The sequence below is a fragment of the Pyrus communis genome, chromosome 17, assembly GCF_963583255.1.
Source record: "Pyrus communis chromosome 17, drPyrComm1.1, whole genome shotgun sequence".
NCBI classification, from domain to species: domain Eukaryota; kingdom Viridiplantae; phylum Streptophyta; class Magnoliopsida; order Rosales; family Rosaceae; genus Pyrus; species Pyrus communis.
Genome location: NC_084819.1, coordinates 21057056 through 21068459, shown reverse-complemented (window position 1 = coordinate 21068459; position 11404 = coordinate 21057056).

Here is an 11404-nt window from a genome sequence, read left to right as displayed (position 1 = left end):
AAAGCTCTCAAAACAAACTAATTAGCAAAGCTTTTCTTATTTAGCTCTAGGCTTTGTTTTTCCTTGGATGATCTACAATGCTTGGGGACTTAGGTATTTATAGCAAACCAAATGAAAGCTACACCACACACTTAATTAAACTAAGATTATTTGCTACCACACAAAACCCATTAATTTCACCTAATTTTTTCCACTCAACCATACCTAACATTGATTCTCAACATCAGTTAGGCACGATAATTGGTGAAATAATTCTAGTCATTTTATTGATCAAAAGTTTAAGAAGGTATATACAACAAACTAAGATGTGGCGACTTGGAGATCTGACTATTTTAAATTTAGTAAATTAAAAAAAAACACTAAGACAATTACAAGTTTTATAAATAAAAAAACAACATTTTGTGTTTATAGTTTTATTAATCAAAAGTTTGGCATTGTCTTTGGCTGGAAAGTGATTCTTCTAGTGTTACTTTTGCCCTTTAATTGACTGATTTTGATCCTTCTTGGCCTTTTCGTACGCAATGGTCTATTTGTTTAGACCGCATTTGGAAGATGACTTTCTATGCCTCTCACATATATTGCGAAGGAAGTGTAGTTGCAGACAATTTTGCTAATATGGGTTTGTCTTCTCCAACTTTGGTATGGCATGATTCCCCTCAAATGACGGTTTGTGCTGCTTTGTTTTCAGACTATGTTGGCTTGCCTAGCTTCCGCTTCTCAATTAATGTGCATCTCGACATATATGTTTGTCTCACTTTTTTTTTTCTTAACCTTGTGATGTTGTTTGTTTTGTTTTGTAGGTTTAGACCTTTAGGTTCAGCCTTAGAGGGGTTAAGTTTCATGTCCCCTCCTCTTTTCCTTGTATCTTTACTGTTTTTGTCTCAAGAATGGTAAGGTTTATGCCCCCCCCCCCCCTTCTTTTTTTTTTCTTTTCATGTATTTTTTTATCATTTTTTCTTGTATTATGAGGGGTTAGGTTTATGTCCCCCTAACTAGATGTACCCTTTTTTTTTTTTCTATATCAATAAAATTCCTCTTGTACCATCGAGGTTTTCTAAAAAAAAAAAAAAAAAAAAAAATTATATACATAAACTAAGATGTGGTGACTTGGAGATCCAACTATTTTAAATTTAGTAAATTAAAAAAAAAACATCAAGACAACTACAAGTTTTATAAAAATTAAAAAAATTAAAAAATAATTTTGTAGTTTATTTAATGGAAAGTTCAAGAAGATACATACATAAACTAAGATGTGGCGACTTGGACTATTTTAAGTTTAGTAAATTAAAAAAAAGAAATACACCTAGACAACTACAAGTTATATCTATAAAAACAACAACAACAACATCATTTCAATTTTGTAGTTTATTTAATCAAAAGTTTAAGAAGATACATACATAAACTAAGATGAGGCGACTTAGTGATCGGACTATTTTAAATTTAGTAAATTAAAATAACACCTAGACAACTACAAGTTTCATTAAAAACAAACAACATTTTAATTTTAGTATACTACAAGTTGCAGTATGAATAATTGTCAGTATTAAATCACTATCTCTCTCGTTGTCACCGGCCGGTTGACAAACTTTGCATTACTTTATATCGATCAAAGACGTTCCTCCGGATGAAGGGATCGATCAAGTAAGCAACTAGCTACACTTATTTGGTTTGATTATGATACTAAATATAGGAGTGGTCCTAAATTTTCTTTTCTTTTAGAAATACAAAAATACAAGACATATAGTGTATGAGTTCACGTGTTACAATTAGAATGAAGTAATATTAAAGAGACATGTGAATTGCAATCCATAACAATGATAATCTGTTGGGTGTAGTCCATAGGCTACTTCCATCCATGTGTGATTTTCAGGTCCTCAATCCATAACCTTTTCTATTTAGTTGTTTTCTTTCGCCATTTTCCCGAGTATATTATCACGGCTCTCAACTGATCGTAAAGTACTAATGTAATGGAGTGGGATTTGAATTAAACTTGTGCAAAATCAACACCATAGTAACTGAGTAAACAAACATCTTTAATCGGATAAAAATTCTGGAGCAGCAAAGTAGTGGCAAAATAGATAGCTCTCAACCCCTACATCCAAAACAAGCATTCACCTAAAAACTGAAGCGTGCAATCAATAACACCAAGTGAAGATGTTTTAGATATATTGAAAACTAAAATTATATGGCAAATGACAACCTTATGCAAACTGAAGAGATAAGTTGTTTGACGTCTCAATAAAGCTGGAGTCATCTAAACCAACAGAATAATCGTCTGGGAATAATTTTAGTTTTATTAGCTCTTATTCAACATATGTCATAGACTACGTTAGCAATGATTAGGACGTTGCATTAACCAAAAACACCGGCAGGTATTGCCTCATTATTTTATGACAGCATTAATGCTCTCAAGAACGCCTTGATATTTTTTATAAACAAACACACATATTAATTGTTAGATATTCGAAGAGACGGGTCAATTCATTTTTAGTCACTTATTGTTATGTTTTAAGTCCTAACTACTTATTGTTAAGTGTTGAGTTTTATTATAAAAAATTTTGGTGTAATTAAAAAGTGGAACCATACACTTACATATTGTACTTTATTTTCTCAATCTTTTATGTAAGACTTATATTCAACACGCTTTCTCATTTGGGACCATGCATATATGGGCGACATGTGCAATCAATTCCACATCAGACATTAAGCACAGAAACATGGTGTTACATTACACTCAGTAACTTGGGCACAACACGAACAATGTTATGAATAAACTTGATAACTCCGGCATGGCACAGACCCACAAGACCCACAATCAAACTCACTGGATACCATGTCAGACATTCATAGAGATGAGTCAATGGCCCACTCATAACTACAATGATAGTGTATCAACTTAGCCACCTTTCTAAGTGCTAAGTTTTATCACAGAAAACTTGAGTGTAATTAGAAATAAACCATGCACTTATATATTTTCTTAATTCTCCGAAGTGGGACTTGTATTCAAGATTATATATGTGTATAAAGTCTACTAGAAAATTCATGCACTAACAGGTCGCCACATAATTAGTTTTAATTACTACGGACGTCGTCGAGTCATCCACGGTGGTTGCTTAACTAATACCTGTCTGTTCATAAGTCATGTGAGTCTTTCTTTGAATAACCTCCGTCGTCATTCGTGGCTGGCGGATGGAAAGATACTGGTTTGTTTTTGCTTTCTCCTCAACGTGCGTTTAATTTGGGCTTAATTGTACTTACTGGTGGCCTCATTTTTTATCAATTAATTAGTTAGCAACAGTGAGATATACATTTAGGGTTAGCATTGACTTAATCTCCATGCTTAAGAGAATTGACTTGATGATAACAACCTTTCGCCAGATGCCTGCTTATGCTCAAAACCGTAAACCGATATGGTAAACAAGTTGACGTTAAGCCTTCTAAGCCATTCACACTGAGTAAACCAATCTGGTAAACGACGTTAACTTGAGCCTTCCAAGCCAGCCACACTCAGTGATGCACCATGTGAAATATGTTTGTAGGGCTCAAAATGCCTTTTTTATCTATGCAACAACTTCCAGTATCGTTTTGCTTTCTGGTCTTCTTATGGGTTGGGTGTCATTTGCATCGAAAATCTTGCTCCCTGTAGTCTGGCCCAAGTTCGACTTCGGTCCTTCTAGTTTCTATCGTCATGTTGTAGTTTACTAATTGTTGCAATCTAAGAACAATAGCTTAAATCGGTCAATTTTTTTTCGATAAACCGGTACATAATTCCCAAAACGATGTACAAGTACCAACAGGATCTTCTCTAGACCCTTTTGGTGATGATCCTGGGAATCCGTGAATCGTGTTCATTTATCGTATATCGTGCGATCATTTTTTGTTAAGTACAGTTTGTGTTTAATTTTAAATAAAAATATTTAAAATGATTTCTGACTGCACGATGTACGATAAACGGACACAATTCATAAATTTCTAGGATCCTCACAAAGAGGATCCGGATTCTTAAAAGTAAACAACAATCAGCATTAACACAAAAGAAGAGGTCTCAACCTTGTACATTATTCTGAGTTAATTACATGATACAGTTGTTTTGTTAACAAAAAATCTTCTTATGCACTTCTTGAGATTGTTATTGAGCAACATTTAATTCCACTTATATCGGGCAATTCTATTATAAAATACATCGATCGACTTCTGCATATACAGAGAGAGGCAAAAGCAAAACCGAGGGAGACAGGACACGAGGAAGCTCACTTCTCGTTTGGTGACTTTAGTTGTCTTCCGAGTAAGAGAAGTCCGACAGTAGTAAAAGCAGACAATAACGCTGATGAATAGCAGACAGTAAGCAGAGCGCCCCTCAAAGACTGCATTCAGAGATTTTCATATGTTAGTATGCGGCACTAGGTTTAAATAGAAAAAAAGGGCCACAAGTATGGGCCGGATTATTTTCGAGCACCTTAGCCAGCATCAAAGCATTGTCATTTGCATACTGCAATGAACTCTCCGGGATGTTTTGGATGCCCTGAGCTAGCTCCCACGAAAAAGAAGTAAGGTTGTTACAGGCAAGTATATTACCCAAAAGCAAAGCTGATTACGACCCCTATGGTGGCTTTATCTGATATTAGCTCGAGCTGAAGATCTCCAAACTGCAGTTGGCAACGACATTAATCCACCATTGAATATAGTATAATTGCCTCCCTTGTTACTTGCAACAAGTGCAGTAACATTGTCTACCTAAAGCATCCTGCTTTCCTTCTTTAGTTCATCAGTGACTGTCGATGTTGAACTTTCAGACAGAAGCTTTCCGTTTGTAATCATTACTTTTGCAATCTATAAGGGTTCAACAGGATCCAAAAATACAGCTAGCTTAGAGATGCATGAAACCTAGTTATGCATTCTGAAGATAATATAATCGACAATTGCTCCATCAAAATCTGAAGTACTTGGATTTCCATAAAGAAAAAATGGGAAACTAGTCTTTTCCTGCACAGCTAAATATACGTTTTGAACATCCATATAAATATCTTCTAAAAGGAAAATGGCATTTCACAACTCAGATTAGGAACATGGCATGTCATAACTCTTAGCCCGTGGTTGTTGATAACCAAGGGAACGATTAAATTCTTAAGAGTAATTAGAATAGAGAGAGTAATTTTATGTAAGAAATTTTCAAAAAACTTTAGTAAACTATAGTTAATCAGTCCAGCCTAAAAAAACAGTACATCTAATTGCTTACCAAAGCATTGACCTACTCATCATATGGAATTTAGTTTTTCAACCGGCATTCCTCAAGCATATCTACATCAGTGCTGTGATATGCAGATTCTGCACTTTGAATATTCTACTTGAAAACTTCACTTCAAAAATCTCCAACTTTGGGGTTTGTAAGACTTTACCCTAAAGATCACACCACCATTTCTGTTACCGCTGCAAGGAGCACAATGGGATACATGGCTTTGGGGATGTTGTTATAGGAAATGACAGGACATAGAACGAACTTGAATGCATGCTCATGCAGAAAATACAAGCAAAATATATACTTCCCTTTTGGATTTATGATCAACTAGAAAAAGGATTGAGCATTGAAATTGAGAATGCCTGTGAAATTGATAAGAAAGTAGCAAAGAAGATGATCATGGTTGCACTGTGGTGCATACAATTGAAGCCGGCAGATCGCCCTTCTATGAGAAAAGTTGTGGAGATGCTTGAAGGTGAAGTCGAAGACTTGCACATGCCACCGAAATCTTCTTCTGTCCCCAGGATATGCCGATGGAGGATCCACCTGATGAGACGGATGTCGAAGAGACATGTAGGCTTACAGATACTGCTATAGAAACGGCTTCCATGGTTTAAGTAAAATGGAGTCCCATATAAGTCTTGTAATAATATCCCTACATCTTTGGAAAAACTAGAGATTACTCGTATAAAGCTTCAATTTTACTGTTTGAAAATTTCTATCAGATCACCAATTAAAATTTTTGGTAGTTTCGAGAGCAGGGTTTCTTTTATGCACGGGACATGTTTATTACTCGGAAATTTGGAACGAGTTGAAACGGGTTTTGAATCACTTATTTTATGCTAATTTTTTTATGGATACGTAGTCCTTCTTAGTATAATGCTGCTCTCTTTGGCATGTGGAGAAGTTTAAATGTGTGGCAGTTTGTAATTATGGGAGTATTGTTACAGTGGAATCTCATGCATAGATAAGTTTTTTTTTTTTTTTTTTTTTTTTTTCGAGTCAAGCAATAGCATTAGCAAGTTAGATGTTAGATTAGTCACTGATGGAGTTCAAACTCACATCGTCATACAATGGCACAACACATTTCCATCACAGTTGAAAATGGCCACTTGCATGCATAGATAAATTGGTTTTCAAGTTTTGGGACCAATTCAAATGTAAGTTTAAGTTTATACCCCAAAAATCTCCATTTATGACGCATACTTAAATGGCCTATGTCTACCCCACAAAAAACTTAAGCCCGGCCCAAAAAGTTGTTGTGAAACAAACAAACAAACATGACACAATGCGGGCTGGTTGAAAATAAGAGTGAGCTTTGAAAGTGGATTGCCTCCTGGTTGGATAGGTTTTCTTCATTTTGACTTGTGTATTCCGATTCAAACGCTTCCCTCTTCATGGCAATATTAATATCTATCTATCTATATATAAAGCCGGAGCCCCACTTTGGGGTCACGGCTTCAACAAAAAACAATATGGCCAAAACGCCCCTCAGCCAAAAAAAATCAAAAGTAGCAAAAAAGAATGCATTAAATAATACAAGAGTAATTTTGTAATTTTAACAGTGCTTTTTTTAATAATTAATTTTTTGGTGCAGTTTTTTTTTTATTTTTTTTTATTTTTATAATTATCACCTCACAATAGGCTGGCAATATTATGATTCAATTTCTCTATTTTTAAACACGTTTGAAACATATTAAGAGGCGTGTAATGCCGGTTATAAAAAAGATATTTCGTACGTGGATAATAATGTGATTAAATTAATTGTCAAATGATTGTTTTTTTTAAACAAAATATATTATCTACACTAAGGGAGAGAGGATGGGCTTAGACTCACAATGGGCTAGCAATAATGTGATTCAATCAATTGTTTATTAAATATTATTTTCTCTATTCTTAATCTAAATTCTATAGACATCGATTTTATCATATGAATTAAGTTGCTTTAATTGGTTTATGAGGGGTTTTTTTTCTAGCATGATCTAAAATTATTCATTTACTTCAAATATTTGAATTTCCTTTTGTCAATGTACTCATATAAATAAATTTAAAATATGTAAGTTACGCGTAGCACGCCATGATTCAAAAAATGCCTTCAGCATGCGCATGAGCGCGTGCATGAATGCTAGTTGCTAGCTTTGAATAATAATACTAATATCGCTGGTAATAAGAGAAATAAAGTAGTGAACTACAAGAAAAAGTAGGGAAAAAAAAAAGACATGAAAGTTGAAACCGATGTATTTGGTATTAAAGGTTAGTTTGGTATTGCTGTATTTAAAAAAAAAAAAATTTAAATAAATAAATAAAAACAATCATTGTCTTTGGACCGACTCAAAATAGAAGAAACAGAATTAAAGAGGGATGCTTATTTTGTTTCTGGAAGATTTTATTTTTTTTATGTTTGAATGGTAGTTTGCATGCCTCTGTTCTACAATTAATGGCCCCATAGGTCATGGCCCTCAATTGTATACGTCCATTAAATGAAAGTTCCTCCATCTCCACGTGAAGGGGCCATTATTGCCAGATGATGTCACTCTGTTATTGGTTCTTAAAACCCTAAACAAAGATCTTCCAACGCGCATAGTTTTCCAACCACTCGAAAAACTTCACGGATTGGTTACTTGTATGAATACCACGTTCCATCAATTTGTACACAACTTGAGAACTGGTTGACTGTTTGTAGTTTGATTGGATTAATCGAACGCTAGCATTACTACGTTATTATAGAAAATATCAATATACAATTTTATGAAAATATCAATATAATTATATGGGTTGATTTTAATGAAAATTTGCTAAAACTTGCTTCTTAGTAATACGATCCAGTAGTATTCATATTTACTTATAAGTAAGAGATCTTAGATTTGATTCTTTCCAAATTCAAATTTGAACTATATTATTGTTAGCTCATTATGAAGCTTAACTCACTCCCCCACTTTATTAGTGTAGATAATATCGTTTGTTTAAAAAAAAAAATTGAAATATTAGGAAATGTGAATCGATAGTTTTCATCGATATTTTGGATAAAATCGATAGTTTTCATCGATATTTTCGACATATTGGTAAATATTGACAGACTACCATATGACATTTCCCGATATGTCAAAAATATCGATGAAAACTATCGATTTTATCCAAAATATCAATGAAAACTATCGATTTTATCCAAAATATCAATGAAAACTATTGATATAATAAGAGAAATAAAGTAGTGAACTACAAGAAAAAGTAGGGAAAAAAAAAGACATGAAAGTTGAAACCGATTTATTTGGTATTAAAGGTTAGTTTGGTATTGCTGTACTTAAAAAAATAAATAAAAAATAAAAAATAAAAATAAAAACTATTTTTACTGTGCTGTAAGAATAAACAGCAGTAAAATAAAGTTGTTGAGTGTTTGGTAAACTTTTTTTGTAAAAGTGCTTTTAACCAAAAAAAAAACTATATCTTAGTGTTTGGTAAACTTTTATATAAAATTGTTGTAAATATATTAAATGACTAAAAACATAAATTGTATTTAATGTGGTATAATAATTGCCAATGAGAATAATATAAGGACAAAGATTGTAAGTTTGTAAAATATGCGGGACTATACTTGTCACTTGAAAATATCTTTGTTCACCATGCTTTGAAAAAAAAAACATTTTTTTAGAAGCATGGTAAACTCTTGCTTCTGATTTTCTATGTTTTTCTACTATCATTGACAACATTTAAAAAAAAAAAAAAAAACTTTTATTTTATCAAACACATCCTAGATTTTTTTAATAAGCTGTTTTTTAAAATATCAGAACTCCGAACCAGCCCTAAAAGATTCTTAAGACTTTTCAACTTTAATTTATTAATTTGTTGAATATTGGTGTCTCTTTGTCTTTTGGTCTAATTGCACCCATCAACTATCATTGTCATTGAATAGTCTGTCCAAAGTCTTCCAAGGAAACTTGTAAGTGATTTCATCCAAACTCCCTACTCCATTGGGGTGAATAATTGGTCAATTAATGAGTTATGTGAAAAGAATACATTTCCCATTTGGTCTTGCCAGAAATTGTTGTGTGGTTTCTGGATGGACTTGTCAAAATCCTAAACTATCATTGTCGTTGAATAGTCCGTTCAAAGTCTTCCAAGGAAACTTGTAAGTAATTTCATCCATATACTCCATACTCCACGGTGTGAATAATTGGTCAATTAATGAGTTATGTGAAAAGAATACATTTCCCATTTGGTCTGGCAGAAATTGTTGTGCGATTTCTGGATGGACTTGTCAAAACCCTAGGATCAGTAGGCGTGTGGTCTCTTACTATGAAATTCAAACGTGTCACATGGGTTCAACGCGTTTAGTTTAAATAATTGTGAACTTTTTATCCATTCTCAATTGGTTTTGAGTTGGATGATTATATTTTATTTATGAGAGTAGACTATTCACGTGTATTACCATAAGAAAGATAGGGAGTCTGTGTTGGGAGCATAAATAAATTGAGATATTTAAGTTTTGTTTAACAGTTTAGGTAGAATTTGTGATCATTTAGGAACCTTTCTATCTTCATTTGATTCTCCTTTTCATCTCTCCAATTTGGTTGTCTAACTACATGGTGGAAGAGTGCAGCCTGAAGCGCACATGTAACACATAGTCAGGTTGCTCTGGCAATGGATCTCTCTCTTACGGCTACTTCATTGCCAAAAGCAAAACAAAACAAGCTAATGCTCCCTCCTATGATGATGGCCCCAGTTGATCTTTGACGATCTGTCTAAAACTTTAACACTGTCGACACTTCGTAGTGGAAAATAAATTTCTCTAATCAACGTAACGTGATGCAAGCTGTAACCGGAGAAATTTTTAGTTGTGACGGGAACACAAGTGGTGAGAAATTTTATTTTAATAAGAATGGTGAGAAATTTTATTTTTTAAGTTATTAACTTTTTAAAACACATATCCCACCATTTGTATAGTGACACGTGGTGTACCACCCCGTGTACCAGTCACACTGAAAAATCTCTCCTGTAACTAGCACTGAATCTAAAGAAATGGAGGGTAGAACACCCAGAAGTTGATACCGAGGGACACAGAGACATGTGATGGCCACGTCAACATCTTAAACTAATTTTTTTATAGCAAGAGAAAGACAAAATAAGAGAATGTGAGAGGAGGGGATGAAAAGAGGAGGGGAGAGAATCCTAGTTACATTACCAAAAAATGCCAAATGTTCAATGATATGCAAAATGAAGGGAGTTAGCCAAATGTTCAAGGATATGCAAAGTGAAGGGAGTTGGTTTTTCATGAGATTTGGAGGGTTTTAAAAATCTAAATAAGCATGTAACCATCGTTTAAGTGTAAATGATACAATCATGAGCGTTTATATGTGATTTCACATTTTTTAGACCCGTACGTTAATGATTATGATTTTTATTTATTTTGAACTCCCTTAAAAATACCATTCACAAGGGTTTGTATGGTTTTAAAAATTGAAACGACGATGTATCCATCCTCAAAGCGTAAATGGTGCGATCGGTTTACATATTTTTTTTTATTTTTCGCACTTGTAAATTAATATTATAATTTTTTTTAATGTGTTTGGTCTTTTTAAATTACTTGATATTTTATTTTTAATGTGTTTATAATTTTTTTAATCTCACTTTTTAGTATAAAAATAAATAAATAAGATTTAATTTTTTTTTTAATTTACATAAAATAATAATACAATAATACATATTTAGAACACAATATATATACACACACACACACACTAAGGTTATTGTATTTTATAGTAATTTTTTTTAATAGTTTAAAAAATTAAAATCATCAAAATAATTTTTTCTTAACGTGCTGAAATGGTTTAATAGCGTGTCACCTTCGTGTAAACTTGTTAATGATATGTTATTAACGGGTTCTTATAATGTGACCCAATAACGATCCGATTAGTTATCGTGTTAATTCAAAATCCGTTATTTCCTATTATTTATGTCTCGTGTTAACGAATCATGTAAAAAATTATCAGGTTTACTTTTCAACTTTAAATTATTAATTCGTTGAATGTTGGTCTCTTTGTCTTTTGGGATAAAATGCACCTGTCAACTATCATTGTCATCGAATAGTCTTCCAAGGAAACTTGTAAGTAATTTCATCCGGAACACTACAAAGACCAAGACCACAATTTCTGACAAAGTATTCCATACTCC